Genomic DNA, 11,323 nt, shown 5'->3' on the forward strand with positions numbered 1-11,323 from the left:
TTCCCTTCACGGAGCCACGTAACTATATTTTAGAACCAACATATGTTATTTTCACTGTGAATCCATTTTTTATTGCATGTTCAGATGTCCCTCTCTGCTTTTTTGTAATATTAACTGCAATGATGTTCTTCTTGGAATTCATGGAAATATAATTAAAGCAGATTTTTAAACACTTGGTGAGTGTTTTTTTCAGTTGCAGCTCATATGTGACTGCTGAGTAAGGGACCCAGAGCACTCAGAAATATTTTCCTTTTCATCTGTTCACAGCAGAAGATAGCTTCTACAGGGGATAGGTTTAAGCAGCAATTTATGTCTCTGAGTGTTTTCATTATGATTTAAAGACCATATTTGTAAGGTAACTTGAAAAGAAATCAAATGTAATGAGTTTCTTGCATTTTGTGTTGCTATTGCTAGTTTAAAAATAATCCTTCCCAAATCCTGCCCTGGGCATGGGGACAGGCAAGATGCTGGGTTCAGCAAATCAGACTACTTGAAGCTTTGTTGTGTGGGGAAAGAGCGGGGTGAAAAGCAATCGCACCCTGATGGCCCTAAGTCCCCAACTCAGAACTTTTCCCCAGTGCTGAGGGTCTTCTCTTTGGACAAACACTGGGATGCTGGTTGGGGTAGTTGTGTCCTGGTGAAAGGGAGAGGGACCCAATTTCATTCCCTTAATGAACCTGAGATATTTTTGTCTTCTTGGGGGTGGTTCGAAACCTACAAAGTTGTATCCTTAGACCTTGGCTTGTTTTTAAAGTACCCTTATCTTAAAAGAGACTGACATGATGTAAAGTTGTTGAAATTCATTTGCAAAGGGGTAGAAGTTAGCTGCCTTGTTTGATGGAATTGGTATTCTTATAAAAAAAAAATCCAAGAATTTACATTTGGATGTTAACCCTATTTCAAAGTGGTCTAGTGGTGACATAAATGGTTGATGTCAAGTGATGGGTTATCAGACCCACCCCCCAGCACCGTGTGCGTCTGTTACCCACACAAGTAGTATTCTTCTCCTGATAGGACTTAAGAAAAAAAAGGAGAGAGCAAATTCATACATACTATGTGGGACTGCTAATAAAGAAGAGGAAGCAATATGCTTGACTTTTACTACAAGCTTTCAGTGTTCAGATTAGACTCCTGATTAGGATTTCACTTGTTTGGAGGATGGGTCAAGGACTCATTCAGTCACAAAGAAATCACAGAGCAAGTAAAATCTCAAGCAATATATTAACAAGTTTTCCAATTTTTTTTTCTTTTGAGAACTAGCAAGACACCCCCTGTCTCTGCAAAGTGTGACTACAGCAAGCCCTGTGAAGTGTCAAAGTTTCTCATCTGACTCCTTTCTTAGAGACCAGACAGACTGTTCCAAGGCTGAGCGGCAACAGGTGCCTGGGAGAGTTGTCTCCAGCAATAGCAATATCCACAGAGGGTGAAAGTAAAGCTTCTTAATATAAATCTGACCAAGCCATCTTAAAACCCTTTAGTGGATCCCCATCATATATGAAATAAGCTTCCATAGCCTTGCATACAAGGTCTTCTTTGATTTGATGCCCTTGTCTGTTTCCACTGCCTAGTCTCCTCTGTCTTGGAATGCCCTTTCCTTCTTTGCTGACTATATTTTCCATGATGTGTCCTGGGGGATCCTTTCCCCTAGAGAGCTTTCTGTGTCATCTCCTTTCCCCTACCTGTACCCAACCCATTAGGGTTTTGTGGGAGGTGGGGGGCTTTGATTCCACTCCATTGTATAAATCTGTTCACATGTCTTTCTTCCACTAGACTTAGACCTCTCTGAGGACTGTGATTGTGCCTTGTGCCCTTTTCCTAGCTCAAGGCCTGGTACCTATTTGCATTTGGTAAACATTTGAAAAATTGGTGAGTAAGAGAACATGAGGAAAATGTGAAAGAAAGCATGTGTCTGGTATCTGTTTGTTGTGTGCATGGAAGGAGGAAGAGGTACGGAACCTTGTTCCAAGTAGTTTGAATGGTGATAACTGAGTATATCTTTGTTTTCCTTTAACTTTCTCATTTCCTTGTTTCCATCCAGCCCTTTCTTCCTTTTCTTTCCCTTTTAATGTAGTATCTGTCTAGTCATTGCCATGAGTAAGAGTAGCTGATTTTTTTTAAAGCATTCTGCAACTTAAAAAGACTTTTATAGGTGGTGCATCTCATTTGGTCCTTACAATTTCACAAGGAGTGGAGGTTATCTCCATTTTATAGATACCGAAAATGAATCTCAATGGACATGTGATTTACCCAAGGTCACGGGGCGGGGGGGGGGGGGGGGTAGGAAATAGCCAAGTAAGGTTACTGCAACTCCTACTATAGTTTTCTTTCCCCTTTCTTTCCCCTACCATTGCTTTTCCTGAAGCCTTTAATAAACATTTAGTTAACATCTACTCTGGGCTAGGCATTCATCTGGGTACTAGTATTATGACAATAGGGACTTGTGTTTAGGGAGTCACAAGCTGGTAGAAATGCTGAGACATGATATACTGGTTTTGTTCCAGATGTCCAAACAATTAGAAACTTATTACATATGGTAGTTGAAAATGGAAGGAAAGAATTAGAAAGTTACGTTGCTGTACATATGATATCCATGAATACCGCACTTTAAAAAATTAATGAACTGTCTTTTAAAGAGTTTCAAATTCACAGCAAAATTGAGTAGGAGATAGAGTTCCCGTATACTCTCTGTCCCTCCTCCCCCATACACACAACTTCCTCCACTATTGACATCACATTTATTATAATTTATAACCCACGTTGGCACATCATCACCCAAAATTCGTAGTTCACGTTAGAGTTCATGCTTGGCATTATAGATTCTTGATGTTTTGATGAATGTATAATGATAAGTATGCACCATTGTAGTATCATACAGAATAGTTTCAATGCCCTAAAAATCCTTTGTGCTCTGCCTATTCATTCCTACCTCCAGCAAACCCTGGAAACCATGTTCTGTTTACTATCTCCATTAGTTTTACCTTTTTCATAATGTCATATGCTTGGGATCATATACTATATTCATACTGGCTTCTTTCACTTAGTAATATGCATTTAAATTTCTTTCATGTCTTTTCAGAGTATAATAGTTCATTTCTTTTTAGTGCTGAAAATATTCCATTGTCTGGATGCACCATAGTTTACTGATTCACCTACTGAAGGACATCTTAGTTGCTTCCAAGTTTCAGCAATTATGATTGAATTTGCTATAAATACCTGTGTGCAGGTTTTTGTATAGACATAAGTTTTCAATTAGTTTTGATAAATACCAAGGAACATGATTACTAGATCCTATGGCATAAGAATATATTTACTTTTGTAAGAAACTTCCAAAATGTCTGCAAGAGTGGCTGTACTATTTTGCATTCCTATCAGCAATGAAGGAGAGTTCTCATTGTTCCACAACCTTGCTAGTGTTATTCTTCTTCTTTGATATTGAGTTGGCTATTCTGAGTCTTTTGATTTTCATATAAACTTTATTTACGTTTTTAAATATTTTATTTATTTATTTATTTGTTTGTTTGTTTGTTTGTTTTTTGAGAGAGAGAGAGAGAGAGAGAGAGAGAGAGACAGAGTGTGAGTGTGGGAGGGGCAGAGAGAGAGGGTGACACAGAGTCCGAAGCAGGCTTCAGGCTCTGAACTGTCAGCACAAAGCCTGACACAGGGCTTGAACTCACAAACCACAAGATCATGACCTGAGCCAAAGTTGGATGCTTAACTGAGCCATCCAGGTGCCCCTGGTTTTCATATAAACTTTAGAATCGGTCAGTGTCCACAAAATAACTTTGGGATTTTGATTGGGATTATATTGAATCTGTAGATCAGTTTGGGAAGAACTGACATCTTGGCAATATTGAATCTTTCTGTGAACATGCAGTACCTTTCCATTTATTTCATTCTCCTTAGATATCTTTCATCAGAGTTGTATAGTTTTCCTCCTATAGATCTTCTACATACTTTGTTAGGTTTATACCTAAGTTTTTCATTTTTGGGGGTGCTAATGTAAATGGTAGTGATTTAAAAAAATTTTTTTAAATGTTATTTTTGTGTGTGTGTGTGTGTGAGAGAGAGAGAGAGAGAGAGAGAGAGAGAGAGAGGGAGAGAGAGAATGTGAGCAGGGGAGAGGCAAAGAGACAAGGAGACACAGAATCCAAAGCAAGATCCAGGCTCTCAGCTGTCAGCACAGATCCCAACGCAGGGCTCAAGCCCATGGACCACAAGATCATGACCTGAGCCAAAGTCAGACACTTAATCAACTAAGCCACCCAGGTATCCCAATGCTAGTGTATTTTTAATATCAAATTCCACACGTTCATTCCTGATATAGGGAAAGCAATTAACTTCTGTATATTAACCTTGTATCTTAAAACCTTGCTGTAATCACTTACTAGTTCCAAGAGTCTTTCCCCCTTTCCCCCAATTATTTTAGATTTTCTATGTAGACAATCATGTCATAAAACAAAGATAGTTTTATTCCTTCCTTTCCAATTTGAATACTTTTAATTTTGTTCCTTTTATTGTTTCCTTTTCTTGTCTTATTGCATTAGCTAGGACTTCTAGTGCATTGAAAAGCAGTGGTGAGAGTGGACATCCTTTCTCTTTTCCTCAGCAGGAGAGCTTCAATTTTCTCACTATTGTGATGATAGCTGTTGGTTTTTTGTATATGTTCTTCATTAAGTTGAAAATGTTCCCCTATATTCCTAGTTTTCTGAGAGTTTTTATCATGAATTGGTGCTGGATTTTGTCAGAGCTTTTCCTGAATATGTTAATATGACCATGTGATTTTTCTTCTTCAGCTTGTTGCTTTGATGGATTACATTAATTGATTTTTGAATGTTGAACCAGCATTGTATACCTGGCATAAATCCCACTTGATTTATAGTGTATTATTCATCCCATATATTGTTGGATTCTATTTGCTAATACTTTGTCAAAGATTTTTATATCAATGTTCATGAGAGATACTAAGTGAGATTTTACTCTATGGTTTTCAAAGGACTTGTCTGGTCTTGGTATTAGGGTAATACTGACTTCATAGAATGAGTTAGGAAGTATTCCCTTTGCTTCTGTCTTCTGGAAGAGATTGTAGAGAATTGGTATAATTTCTTTCTTAAATGTTAGGTAGAATTCATCAGTGAACCCATCTGGGCCTGGTACTTTCTGTTTTGGAAGGTTATTAATTATTGGTTCAATTTATTTAATGAATATACATTTCTTCTTTGATTTATATGTTATTTAGAAGTGTGATGCTTAATCTCCAAGGATATGGGGATTTTCCAACTGTTGATTTCTAGTTTAATTAATTCCATTGTGGCTTTTAGAGCAGACATTGTATGATATTTATTCTTTAAAATTTATTAAGGTGTGTTTCATGGTTTGGAATGTCATCTGTCTTGATGAATTTTCATGTGAGCTTGAGCAGAATATGTAATCTCTTGTCTTTGGATGAAGTAATCAGTAAACATCACTTATATCCAATTGATTTGTGGTGTTGTTGAGTTCAACTATGTCCTTACTGATTTTCTGCCTATTGGATCTGTCCATTACTAATAGAGAAATATTAAAGTCTCTAATTATAATAGTATATTCATCTATTTCATTTTTTTCCTCATGTATTTTGATGCTCTGTTGTTAGGTGCATACACATTAAGGATTATTACATCTTCTTGGGGTAACCAACTCCTTTATCATTATGTAATGTCCATCTGTAACCCTGATAACTTTTCTTGCTTTGAGTCTGCTCTGTCTGAAATTAGTACAGTTATCCTCACTTTTTAGAAAATTAATGTTAGCCGGGGTGCCTGGGTGACTCAGCTGAACATCCAACTTTGGCTCAGATCATGATCTCACAGTTAGTGAGTTCAAGCACCGCATCAGGTTCGCTGCTATCAGTGCACAGCCTGCTTCAGACCCTCTGTCTCCCTCTCTTTCTGCCCCTCCCCTACTGGTGCTCTGTATCTCAAAAATAAATATTTAAAAATAAATAAAAAATTAATGTTAGCATGGTGTATCTTTTTCTCTTCTTTCGCTTATCTGTATGTGTTTTTATATTTATAGTGTACTTTCTTACAGCCAACATATAGGTGGGTCTTTTTTTGGATCCACTCAATGTCTTTTAATTGGCTTACTTAGTTTATTGACATTTACAGTAATCATTGATATAGTTGCATTAATATCTACTATGTTTGTTACTGTTTTCTATTTGTTGCCCTTGTTTTTTGTTCCTATTTTTGTCTTCTACATTTTTTTTTTTGCCTTTTGTGGTTTTAGTTGAGCATTTTATGATTCCATTCATTTTACTTTTTTTTTTTAGTGGTTGCCCTAGAGTTAGCAATATACATTTATACCTAATTCACTTTGAGGTAACACTACACTTCACACGTAGTATGAGTACATTATAATAGCAAAATTAATTCAAAGTCTTCCCTCCTGTCCCTTGTGTCATTATTGTCATTCACTTCACTTATATACATATACATATACATATACATATACATATACATATACACATACATATACACACACACACACATATACATACAAGCACACATAGTTGAAAACGTTGTATTATTTGAACAAATTTAATTGTTAGATGAGCAAAGTTTTACTTTATCTTCACTTATTCTCTGATACTCTCCTTTTTTTTCTTTTATGTAGAACTGAGTTTCTGACCTATATTATTTTTCTTCTGTCTGAAGAATTTAACATTTCTTGCAAAGTAGGTCGAATGGGAAGAAATTCTCTAATTTTTGTCTGAGAAAGTCTGTATTTCTTCACTTTTGAAGGATACAGAATTCTACATTGATAGGTTTTCTCACTTAACACTTAAATATTTCATTTTACTGTCTTTTTGCTTGTATGGCTTCTGGGGAGGAGTTGGATGTAGTTCTTATATTTGTTCCTTTATAAGTAAGGTGCCCCCCGCCTTGGCTTTTTTCAAGATTTTTATTTTATGTTTGATTTTCCACAGTTTGAATGCCAAGATGTAGTTTGTTTGTTTGTTTGGCATTTATCCTGCTTGCTGTCCTCTGTGCTTCCTGAATCTGTGGTATCTGACATTTAATCTGAGGAAATTCTATCATTAATGTTTCAAATATTTCTTTTGTTCTTTTCTTTCTTTTCCTTCTAGTATTTTCATTATGTGTATTATGGTACCTTTTATAGTTGTCCTGCAGTTTTTGGATATTCTGTGCTGTTTTTTGGTTTTGGTTTTGTTTTTCAACTTTTGTTCTCTTTTCAGTTTTGGAAGTTTCTGTTGTCACATTTTCAAGCCCAAAAGATGGGCTTTGATGACCCCATCAAAGGTGTTTCTTGATCTGTAGTATTTCTTTTTGATTCTTTCTTACAATTTTCATCTCACTGCTTATATGTTCTTGTTCTGTTTTTGCATGTTGCCTACTTTTCCCGTTAAAGCTGTTAGCATATTAATTACAGGGTTTTTTTTTTTTTTTTTCAAATTCCTGTTCCAGTAATTCCAACATTCCTGTCGTATCTGACTCTGGTTCTGATACATGTTTATGTCTCTTCAGACAGTATTTTTTTCCTTTTAGTATGCCTTGTAATTTTTGGTTGAAAGGTGTACATGATGTACTGGGTAAAGGGAACAAGTATCTAGGTCTTTAGTCATATGATGGTAATGTGTGTGTGAGTAGGGGAAGTATTCTATAGTCCTATGATTAGGTCTCTGGTTTTTGGTGAGTCTGTGCGCTGGACTGTGAACTTCACCAGTACTTCTCAATATTTCCCCTCTTAGGTGGGACAGGATGGATTAGGAAGGGCTTTAGTTGAGTATTTTCCTTTTCCCTGGTTGGTTAGGCTCTAATAAAATCCCAGCAGGTTAAGTTCAGGTAGAATAGTTTCTCCTAGGGACAGCCTTGTTAAGAAGAACAGAACCCTCTGGAATGTTTCAACAAAGTTCCTTTTCCCTTCCACTGCTGGAAGCTTGAGGGGATTTTTTCCAATATTCACTGTGAGGACCTGGTAGAGCTCCTGGAGGTAAAACTCACAAAAGTGTGGGGACCTTCCTATGACTGGGTCCCTCTAGAGTTTTTAACTTCCCGATTTGTCCTCATTGAGCATGTAGCAATTCATCAAGCATAGCTCAGGTTTTCCTACCCTGGCACTGGTTCCCAAAGAACTATCTACTGATGGGTTTCTGTTCTGGTAAGTTGTGATTTTCTGTATTCACCTCTGTGTTCTTCCAATTTTGAGGGCAGCAGTTTGCCCTATGACCTCACTTCTCTGTCAGATCTAGGAGGTGTTGATTTTCAGTTTGTTCAGATTTTTACTTGCTGTTGGGCTGCAGTAGGTGACTTGTAAGCTCTTTACCTGTTGAACTGGAAAGTGAGAGTCCTCAATCACCTATTTATTTAAAAACCAAAATAGCCTGACACCTTAGCTCAGGATCACAGAAAAATTACCTATGGCAATATCTAACACGCTAACATTTTACTGGGGCGAGGGTACATTCTCAGAGAAGAAAGAATGAGGGTAAAAGGGAATTGTGGCAGAAAAGGAAGGAGTGAAAATTCAAAGAGATGGGTTACTGATAAGGCCACAGCTTCACAACACAATCAGACAGTTGCTTAGATTTTCAGAATGTCTCCAGAGAAGCCATATGGAAAGACTGCATCTCAGAGCAATCCACTGAAGAGAAGGAAGGGTAGGAAAGAAATCTCCTATGTCCTTTACATCTCCTTTTTTCCCATGGTGAAGTCCACCTTATAAGGCATTAACTTCTTGTGTGTCCAGGTTGTGTTATGCAGCCATTGGTGCAGCCAGAACCTCTGGCTTGCAGCACAGAAGGCTCTCCATGTCAGTAGTGGATACATGTGGGGATCCGTAGTGTACAATGGCAATAGCAGTGGCTGGGACTTAACCACTCTGAAAATATTTTGAATATTTGCAAATGGTTGATGCCTGGGTAGAATGGGGATAGGCAGGGATGGGTGGATCTAGGGTGATACATCAACTGTGTCTCTTACATCACATCCCTTGCACCAATCAGATTTACTTTTTTCCTGTTATAATATAGTAGACCTTGTGTGAGGACAAGATGCTTTCTCTACTTCCTTAAGAAGATAAGTGAGATGCAAGGCCAGGCCTAAACAGTAGTCATTTTCAATCCCTTAAACAAGATTCACACAGGGTTAGCAAACCAAACTGTAGTCCTCACTGTTGCAATTGGTCCCAGGGTCGTAGCTAATACTTATCAGCTCCCTCCCTTGTCAACCATTACAGTTTCTCTCACCGTCAGTTAGCATTTCAGCTGTTCTAGGTTGCTTGTCTGATAGGTTGAACCCTTGGTGGTTTTCCTTTGATCAGACAATAGTTGTTGTGAGTGTTCATTTACCACTGTCACTGGGCACAGAATCATCAAGAGGTGATGCCCCAGTGAGTCCTGTAGTCCAGATGTACTTGTATTTGCCACCCTATTTTATAGCAACCGCCCTAGCTTCTTATAACAGTCAAGGTCAGTTAAATCAATCTATACAGTAATGCTTTTCTTATTTATCCATTAGCATGAAGAGCTCAGAGTAGTTCAATTTCCAGTTCAGTGAAACATTTAATACAGTTTCTAGGAAGCAACATTCCTCTTGGAATCAGGGTCTCTAATCCAGCAGATATAAGGTTGTGGGAACAACAACAACAACAACAACAAAACCCAACAAAAACAAGTTCTGCAACTGGATAATTGAGAAAGATAGTGAGAGAGGCTGATCCCAGTTCTACCCCTTGGTTCCTGGAGCCCTTCTTTTGGATCTCTATATAGGATCTGAGCCTGACACTATAGCCACTTTGTTCATTAGCCCATTGTGCAACCAGTGGATTGACCAAGAAGAAAAGCTCACTAACACCCAGAGAATGGGTCATCCTATCTACCGACTTGTTGAGAGTCTCCTTGCGGCTATGCTCTTCTTTTAGTCACTCCTAAGCAAGATTTTATTGTTGCAGTGATCCATTTCTATAGACCCCACTATGGCATACCAAACTGTTTTTGAACTGGATTCAAGATCTTTCTTTCTCCTCAGTTGGTTATAGGGAATTTCCCATGAGGCCACAGATGTGAGCTGAGGAAGTGGCACCAGTGCAACAGAGGTGATATGGTCTAGCCCAGCATGTCATATTTTTTTCATCTTCTGGACTACTTGCGTCTTTTCCTAAATCTATTTCCTTTATACAGTAGTTTATTTCTATGCCTCTCAACCTTTTTGGTGTGGTGGGGAGGAGTTTCTGTTAATACCAAGCTCAGGATGGACAGCTCCCAGTTGTACAGTTACTTGGTGTACCAAAGTCAGGCTCTTAGGCTTTACTTCAAAGGCTGTGTCCCTCCATGTTCCAGATCACTGGACCCCTAAAAATTTCACTGATATTGCAGGCCCTTAATCATTAAGGACTTAAAGCCTAGTCTCTGACATATGTGTTTTATTAGGGCATTCAAATTACTTGACCCATTCACCTTATTTGGTCGAATGAGTAAAATGTCAGTCTATATAGAAGGCTAGCATGATGTGCTGCAGAATATCAAGATGACTGAGATAACTACAGAATAGACCACAACAGTATACAACACAGACCTAGAGCAAGACTATGAAGATTTACTATTGTCCTTGCAATGTAAAGGTGAGCTGCGTTTGATCCTCTCTATTGATAAGAATCATGAATAAAGCATTCAAGGGGCACATGGGGGAATCAGTCAGTTGAGTGTCCAACTCCTGATTTCAGTTCAGGTCCTGATCTCATGGTTCATGAGACTGAGCCCCACGTCGGGCTCTGTGCTGTCAGGACGGACATTGGAATGCTCTCTCTCCATGTCTCTCTCTGCCCCTCCCTGTCTTCTTCTGTCTTTCAAAATAAATAAGCATTTTTTTAAAAAAGGAATAAAGCATTCAAAATAATAGCTACAAATGAAGTGCCAGAGGTGAGTTGATTTTCTCCAATAAAATTTCTATCTAGCGCAGACACTATAATTGGGGATACCACTTTAAGTTTATAGTAATCCACTGGTGTCCATCATGATCCATATGATTTTTTTTGCAGAGGCTAGATAGGTGAAATGACTAGATATTTTATGAGAATCACTATCCCTGGTTCACTTTGTTGGTAATTAATTCTGCAGTCCTGGGAGATGATATTGCTTCTGATTTACTATCTTGGCTGGATGGGAAGATGGATTGCAACTTTTTATCATAATGTCCCTTAAGTCACAGTTCAGGAAACTAAGGACCAAATTCTAAGTATATCTAGTCCTATTAGGCAGTCAGAGACTAGAGAAATGCAACAGTGCATCCCTGGACCTATTGGATTCACAGTGAGATGGATTTGA

This window comes from Acinonyx jubatus, chromosome C2, assembly GCF_027475565.1.
Source record: "Acinonyx jubatus isolate Ajub_Pintada_27869175 chromosome C2, VMU_Ajub_asm_v1.0, whole genome shotgun sequence".
NCBI classification, from domain to species: Eukaryota; Metazoa; Chordata; class Mammalia; order Carnivora; family Felidae; genus Acinonyx; species Acinonyx jubatus.